Raw genomic sequence first — 7,714 nt, 5'->3', positions numbered from 1 at the left:
CAGCATATAGGGCTAACGAGAGGTTTTAATCTTCAGTGGTTTAGTGGCGGTAGGGATGGAGATTGTGGAGAGGCTCCTCGTTAGATTGCCGGTTCAAAATAGGACCGCACTTTAGAGTTCACTCCCGAAACGGGAATAATTAGAAGTGGGGAGGATATTGTGGAGAAATGGAATAACAAATGTGAAACAGAGTCACAAGTTCAATGTTAAAGATGATTTACTTTCAAGCACTCAGAGTTAGGCTTTCTGCAAATCTGGATTTTGTTGAGGAGAAAAATGTTGCGCCTCATTTGGCATGGCACACTGGAACCAAATGTCTCTCTTTCTCTCCCCCTGTTGTTTTATTGGAGAATGTGTTCCTATTATACAGTACTGTATTGGTTGAACCCCTTGCATCACACAGTCATACCTGTGACTAAAGGTTACCAAAATGAGTTTGCCAACATGATATATACTAATAATATAACGTGTTTAGACAACAACAGCTGCTGTGATCTGTGTCAAAGGTGCACTGCCTCTCTATATTGCGTTTGCCTTGATCAATTTGCTTTGCATGGAATATGTATTTTTTTAAAGATGAGATTTTTCATCGCAGTGTTTAATTGCTGGTAAAGAATTTTACAGTATTTTTTACTTTTGGCTTCGGGGTAAGTGACATTGTATTTTATTGACATGAAAATATTAAATTCAGCTGCAGTGAAATACTAACCAAACTTTGAAACTGACAAAGAAGATGGTCATTTTGTGTCTACAATTGCAAAGTGTGTTCACTCAACGTATCCTCATACAACAGTTCGTATGATATCTTGCGAAAAATTTAGTGTGCCTGTGAAAGCCCCTGCGGTGTTAAGGCAACAAAACCACATGGTTAGGTTTAGGAAAAGATAATGATTTGGGTTAAAATAACCGGAAGTGGCGTTGCTTTTTGTACGGAAGTTACGTGAAATATAAGTCAACGTTTGGGTTAAAATAATTGCCGTTGCTTAAGTACGGAAGTCTTAAGAACACTTGGCAGGAGAAGAAGTCTCGGAAGACTTTATCGCTATTTATTCTACGTCACCTGTCCTGGCTCACGATTAGGTGGATTCAAATTGATTACGTGGTTTATATACAAATTATAGTGCACTACTTTTCGTAGGTAGAGCTACGAACGGTGTATGACAACAGCGTGGATCGCCAAACTAGATAAGACAGGTCTCAAAAATAGAAAAATATGAATACTCAGCAATGGATTTTTTGTGACTAATTGGGTGATTTTTGGGCAGACGGCTGAAGTCGCACTTCCATAGCAGACTGATCAACGGCTTCATTCATGCTTGAAAATCAGCGGCTCATTCATCTGCTGCTTGGCTACCAGCTGACATCCAATCACAGTCATACACTTGTGCAGAGCAGCCATTATAATCGGACACTTCGTACCGACTACTACAGACACCTCGCCGGTTGTCCTTCCACCACCCCGTCTTCTTCTTCTTCATGTGTTCAGCTTTTGGTATTGTTGACTTTACCCAGATCTAATGCTCATATATATGCTTAAGGTGTCATTATTTGAGCTGCTGGGATTCATCGAGAACTCCCTTGAAGAGCTGACCCTTTTTCACCAAATCTATTATTGCTATAAATGGCTGTAAAAAGCTGCATTCATGCTGTAATGTTCACTGTATTAACTGTTTTAAAGCTCAGATGGGAGGCCGTCACAGAGCCACTGTTAAATGCTGCCAACCCACATGTTTTGGCACTCGCCGGATACTTGAAACGCTCGTGAAATAATATGCTGTAAGACATCTATTTGACACTCAGAGAATAAGCATATCACATCAACAAACAAAAAGAAAACATCCTGCCGCCAACTGGCATCTGATTTAGTCACTTTAAAAAAAATGGTGTCACATCATCTGTTCTTCCGGAGCTTGTCACGCTGCTGGACAGGTGGTCGGGATGATCATGATTGAGCTGTTGGTTTCGGTGCAATAAATAGATAGCACGCCATGAGGAACAAAACAACAGAGCATCTATTTGAAACAATGCAGTTGAAGCTACAGTGTTTATCTAGATTGTCATCAGGATCTTCAAGTGGATTTGATGGAATTGCGGAAAGGTCACTGTAAGCCCATTTCGAAAAATGTCCCCGATTCAGCCTTGTGGTCACACTATGACGAGACTAATCAATACTTTCAGGCTTTGATATGTGACGCCCAGTTAGATGACTCACCTGACATCATTCTATTAATTAATAATGGCGTTGCCTCCGCGGCAGCTGTGATATGTCTCTCAGGTTCTATAACCGCATATCTCTGGAGAAAAAACAAACTGACTGGGCACCTGTGTCTGCCTTCTCTTTGATTGGCAGTAATCATCTTAGTCATCAAAAGGATTAGAGGAGAGAAAATCTTCTGTCAGGATATTAGTCGGTTTTGAGGCGCAATTTACCACAGCTTCAGCGTTTCTATCGCTCAAAATCAAGTTTGCAAAAAGACGTCTGCACTCAAAGTCAAAGCTATCTGCCCTGTTGGCGCCTTCCTAATTTAACAGACACTCGGCAGGTGCCTGATACGCCGCCAAAGTGCACAGCGGTGTCATATGAGGTGATTTGTCTTACATGAGGGTTTCATTTTACTGATAAGCCTATATGAATTGCTGGCTGAATTAAAAAACTCTCTGTTGTGATGCATATGATTGGTGCTGTCAGAGGAGAGACAACTTGATTGCATGTAAATCCTCTTCGTAATGGCCCTGACTGGTGACATTTGGGTTGGAATCAAATCATGTTTGAAAATGTACAGAGCGAAAGCAATCGAAAATGATCCTTAATCCGGTTAGTGTTTAACAGACTGATTAGGAACATCGCTGCATGTGGCCGTCAGAAAAAACTTGTCGCCGCTCATCACGGCAAAATAGATACAGCCTCCACGGGAGATGAATAGGCAGAAAACCCACAACTAGAGAACATGTTACATCACCTTATCATCAACAAATGCATGACTAAAAGGCTGCTTCATAAGCTCAAACTATAGATGAACTTCGTATAACTCGTGTGCTTGTCTGTATAGATATGGTCATGCACTTTACCTTCATCTTCTATTAGTGAAAATGACATAGGTGTGTGTGAGGACCAATTTGGGGATTAGATCTTGAGAGCAGGGACATTTTTTGAAAGTGAGGACCCTTGGCCAATCTTCAACGGGCTGTTTGAGGGATAAGGACATGTTAAAACATATTCACACAATCCCATTATGGGGACTCACCTCACATCTGGACACAAAAAAGTTGGTCCTGACTAGGGCTGTCGCGGTGAAGGAATTTGCGGTGATAATGATTGGCTCAGCAGCGCGATATATAGAATTATTTTTCTTTTTTTTCTTTTGCAAATTACTTAATTTACGCTGATTTTAGTGCTATATTAATACGCTTTATTGTTCGACTATTATTAGGTATATTGTTGCTTTTTAAATGACAATGATCATAGTTTTCAAAATAATTAAAAACTTGTTTATTGTTAGATGCCGACCAAAAATGTTATTAACTTTCATGAACTGAAAAAACACTGTGAAAGGGTTAAAGTTGAAAAACAAAAACAGCGACCTGTCAATCACAGGGTAGCCCCGCCCTAAAGCATACTCTGCTTTATGGTCTATTTGACTCTAAATGGGACCATAATTTACCAAATGAACATCATGCTGTATTGAAGAAGACTTGAAACTAGTGATTGAGACCATAAACTCATGTCTACAATGTTTACTGAGGTAATAAATCAAGTGAGAAGTAGGCTCATTTTCTCATAGACTTCTATACAATCAGACTTCTTTTTGCAACCAGAGGAGTCGCCCCCTGCTGGCTGTTAGAAAGAATGCAAGTTTAAGGCACTTCCACTTTGGCTTCACTTTACAGACCCCGTAGGTTGCTGCCTTGTTCAGACAGATGTGAAATAAATATAGCTTTTCTGAAGCATCAAATGTCTAAATTTGATTCGGATTGCATCAACAAATTGTTGGTTTAACTCTCGGTTAAGTTTATGGTATTGGCATATTGGATTGTAAGTAAGTACATTTTATTTGCATAGCACCTTTCTACGGATGTTACAAAGCGTTTCACAATAAAAGACCAAAGCAAGAGACATAGAATATAAGAATGGGAGAAACAAATAAATAAATAAACAAAGTCTAAAGAGCTGCCTTTTTAAGGGTGTCCACAAATCTCAAATCCAAAGGCGCTGTGTTCCAAATTTTAGAAGCCAAAATCTCAAAGGTCTCCTTTAGTTTTAAGCCTGAAGCGAGGTCCAACCAGCCGTGCCCAATGCTGGTAGTTGCCTGGCCATACAGAGCTCCAAAAGTAATAACAGGAATCTTGAATTGGATCCTGAATTTGTAAAGTGTTCCTGTTATTTTGTACACTTTGTGTACCTTGCCAACCCACTTGTTTTCCTCCTCTTCTCCCTGTAATTACAATGAGCCCTGATATCGGAACACATAAAAACATTTAGAAGGCCAGACCATTCTCTGACGCCTATACATTTTATGTTGTTCGCATCGGATAAGACATGAAATGTTTCTGAGAAAATCCTCCTGCTGCTTCCATCAGCAGGCAGCAACAGAGAGGGCAACAGAGAGCGAGGAAGGCAGAGCAGGAGGGGAAAAAAATGAGAGTAGAGGAGAAAGGGAAAGAAATAATGATGAGGAGGGAGAGAGCAATAATGAGAGAGGGTGAGAGAAAAAGGGAGGGAAAGAATAAAAGAGGTGGAGGGAGAGGGGGAAATGATGAGACTGCATTATTTCTCACTGAATCAGTTATAGTATATATATATATATATATTTTTTTTTTTCATTTTTTTTTTATTAGCCAGGGGAAATGTCAAGTATGCCATATTGTGAGAATAACTTGTTTTTTTTGGTTATGTTAAAGGAATAATAATGTTTTATTACAACTTCTGAATATCAAATGTAACGTGGCACAGTCTCACTTGGAGAGAGATGAACGGAACACCACCTGTAATGAGAGAAGTATAGATTTCACTCAAATGTCATAATATATATTTACGTCATCACATAATCCTAAGGTTGGTTGCTTTGTTTTTGTTGCTGTTGCTTTGAAAATGTGTGGTGATCTCAGAACAGTTACAAGTAATCAACTACTCTTTACACTATTTGCATTACTAAATTACAAATTAATCAACAGTAGGAATAATTGAACACCTAAATTAATGAAAAGTTAGGTCTGAGTTAGGTGAGGTGTTGAGCTTTGAAGTCAACATTGATTGATTTATTCATTCATTCAGTCATTCATTCATTGATCACGGTGTGTTTCATTTTAAATTCAATTCCATTTACCCACTGTGATAATGAACTTTGACTCACAAGGTCTCTAGACATTTAAATCAACATGTTTGTTTTCTAAAAAGAAAAGAAATACGAATCACTATTGTATAATCACCTCCCCCGGCATCGCTTCTCTTTGGGCTAACTTGTTAGTCGATAGGAAGATGCGAACAGACGTTTGACATAATGACACCAGTGGACGGCCTGCGGCCATATCACCGCTAAAGAGTTCCAATTTTCGGAAGGCAAACAGTCCAACCGGGCAAACACACCCCGTATGGCGAACAATGACATTTTGTGTTCGTTTTATCAGAGCAAATAAATATTGGCTTAGCGCTGATGGAGGCTTGTAGGCCGGATGCTGTTTGTGATTCTGGGAATCAAGTGCCGCGGGGCCCAAATGCGTGTTGTTGCTTTCCATCCGCGGTCTCCCAGTGCGGAGGAATCTATCTCCCTGACCTCATGCTAACACCCCTAGACATGCTGATAAACACTGGATATTTATCATACACTCTCTCACACACACACACACTGTCCCCCTCTATCTCTCCCAAGGAAATCCAAATACACATGTGCGCTCAATCTCACCCCTCGCACACACACACACTCTTTGTCTCAACATATCGTCAAACGAAAGACACATAAACAATGTGAAATGTCAAACATGAACACATATGTTCTCTCTCACTGACCCAAACACACACACACCAGGGAAATTTAATATTTAGCTAAAGATGATGCAGGTATGTTGTAACTTTCAAGGACTGCAACAAAAGATGGACATTTGTTTTGTTTTTTGGGGGGGGGGTGAAACTTTCAAGAACAATATGACGCAACACGTCTTCTGTTGTGAAACCACACAGACCTTTTTTGAGGATTTCCGCTGATGCTCGCACGGAATTTAATTGCTAAGGTGACTATTAGAAAGTGGGAACACAAAACAAATAAATTATAGATCATGAGTGATGTATAGGATGTGAAGCGGCTGGGTTGAGGATCAGCACCTCTAAATCTGAGGCCATGGTTCTCAGCAGGAAACCGATGGATTGCCTACTCCGGGTAGGGAATGAGTCCTTACCCCAAGTGAAGGAGTTGGAGTACCTCGGGGTCTTGTTCGCGAGTGAGGGGACAATGAAACGTGACATTGGCCAGAGAATCGGAGCTACTGCATTCGCTTTACCGCACCGTTGTGACGAAAAGAGAGCTGAGCCGGAAGGCAAAGCTCTCAATCTACCGGTCAATCTTCATTCCTACTCTCACCTATGGTCATGAGGGATGGGTTATGACCAAAAGAACTAGATTGCGGGTACAAGCGGCCTCTCAGGAGGGTTACTGGCATCTCCCTTAGAGATAGGGTGAGAAGCTCAGTCATCCATGAGGGACTCGGAGTAGAGCCGCTACTCCTTTGCATTGAAAGGAGCCAGCTGAGGTGGTTCGGGCATCTAGTACGGATGCCCCCTGGGCGCCTCCCTAGGGAGGTGTTCCAGGCACAACCAGCTGGGAGAAAGCCACGGGGAAGACCCAGGACTAGATGGAGAGGTTATATCTCCACACTGGCCTGGGAACGCCTCGGGATCCCCCAGTCAGAGCTGGTTAATGTGGGCCGGGAAAGGGAAGTTTGGGGTCCCCTGCTGAAGCTGTTGCCCCTGCGACCCGACCCCGGAGATGAAGACGAGTGAGTGAGTAATTATATATTTAGTAATTATAATTAGAAACTCCTTTTGTTTAAGCTTGGTTTTGGAACCACACCAATGTTTTGTTTTCTAATACACATGTGCGCTCAAGCACAAGACCTGCTCTATATACAAAGCGTCTTGAGATAACTTCTGTTGTGATTTGACGCTATACAAAAATAAATTGAATTGAATTGAATTGAAACTTATTCTGTCTCCTTTCAGAATTATATATCTGTGTGTCGGCTCATTTAGTCTGTGGATTTCATCGTTGCACTGGTGGGTTATCTGTTCACTTTGTGTACGCAGTGTCTGGAAACCAGGGATGCTATTAAACCAAAATCACCTACGATTATTATTGACGACAAAAATTCTCCTTCTTTTCTTCCCCTCGTAGGGATCCCCCCCACAAGGAATACCCTGGATTCTAGTCCTTCTTCATTACAAAGTGTGGTAAGAATAATGATTCCAGGCGCTATAATCAATACCATGTTTGCACAGACTTTCCTCCGCAGGTCTGTAGTCGTAAATTGTCCAGTGTGTCTCCCTACAAGGTGATGGGTTAATTAAGTGATGCTGTGGCGAGACTTCTCCTTTGTTGAGTTAAACGAGCTTTGTCCCCCCCAGGTCAATTGTCGTGTTCAAGCTTTCAGTGCAACCTTACTGGGAATTGGTGTTCTAGTTGCTTTTTCAAACAGCTGTAAGTTTAAAAGTAGGAGCCTGAGAGCC

The 7,714-nt window shown here is 41.2% G+C and overlaps 1 protein-coding gene across 1 annotated transcript in view; it reads right to left on the bottom strand.

Moving 5' to 3' along the window:
- Positions 1-1,096: 1,096 nt before the first annotated feature.
- LOC141756882 (alanine--glyoxylate aminotransferase 2, mitochondrial-like) overlaps positions 1,097-7,714 on the bottom strand; it is a 308,692-nt gene continuing 302,074 nt past the window's right edge. The window contains exon 15 of the mRNA XM_074616847.1: positions 1,097-1,109. The gene's annotated coding sequence lies outside the window, so the exon portion shown is untranslated. The remainder of the gene's footprint in view (positions 1,110-7,714) is intronic.

This window comes from Sebastes fasciatus, chromosome 19 (assembly GCF_043250625.1).
Source record: "Sebastes fasciatus isolate fSebFas1 chromosome 19, fSebFas1.pri, whole genome shotgun sequence".
Lineage (NCBI taxonomy): Eukaryota > Metazoa > Chordata > Actinopteri > Perciformes > Sebastidae > Sebastes > Sebastes fasciatus.
The sequence above is the reverse complement of the archived record's forward strand: the minus strand, read 5'-3'. Positions and strand labels throughout refer to the sequence as shown.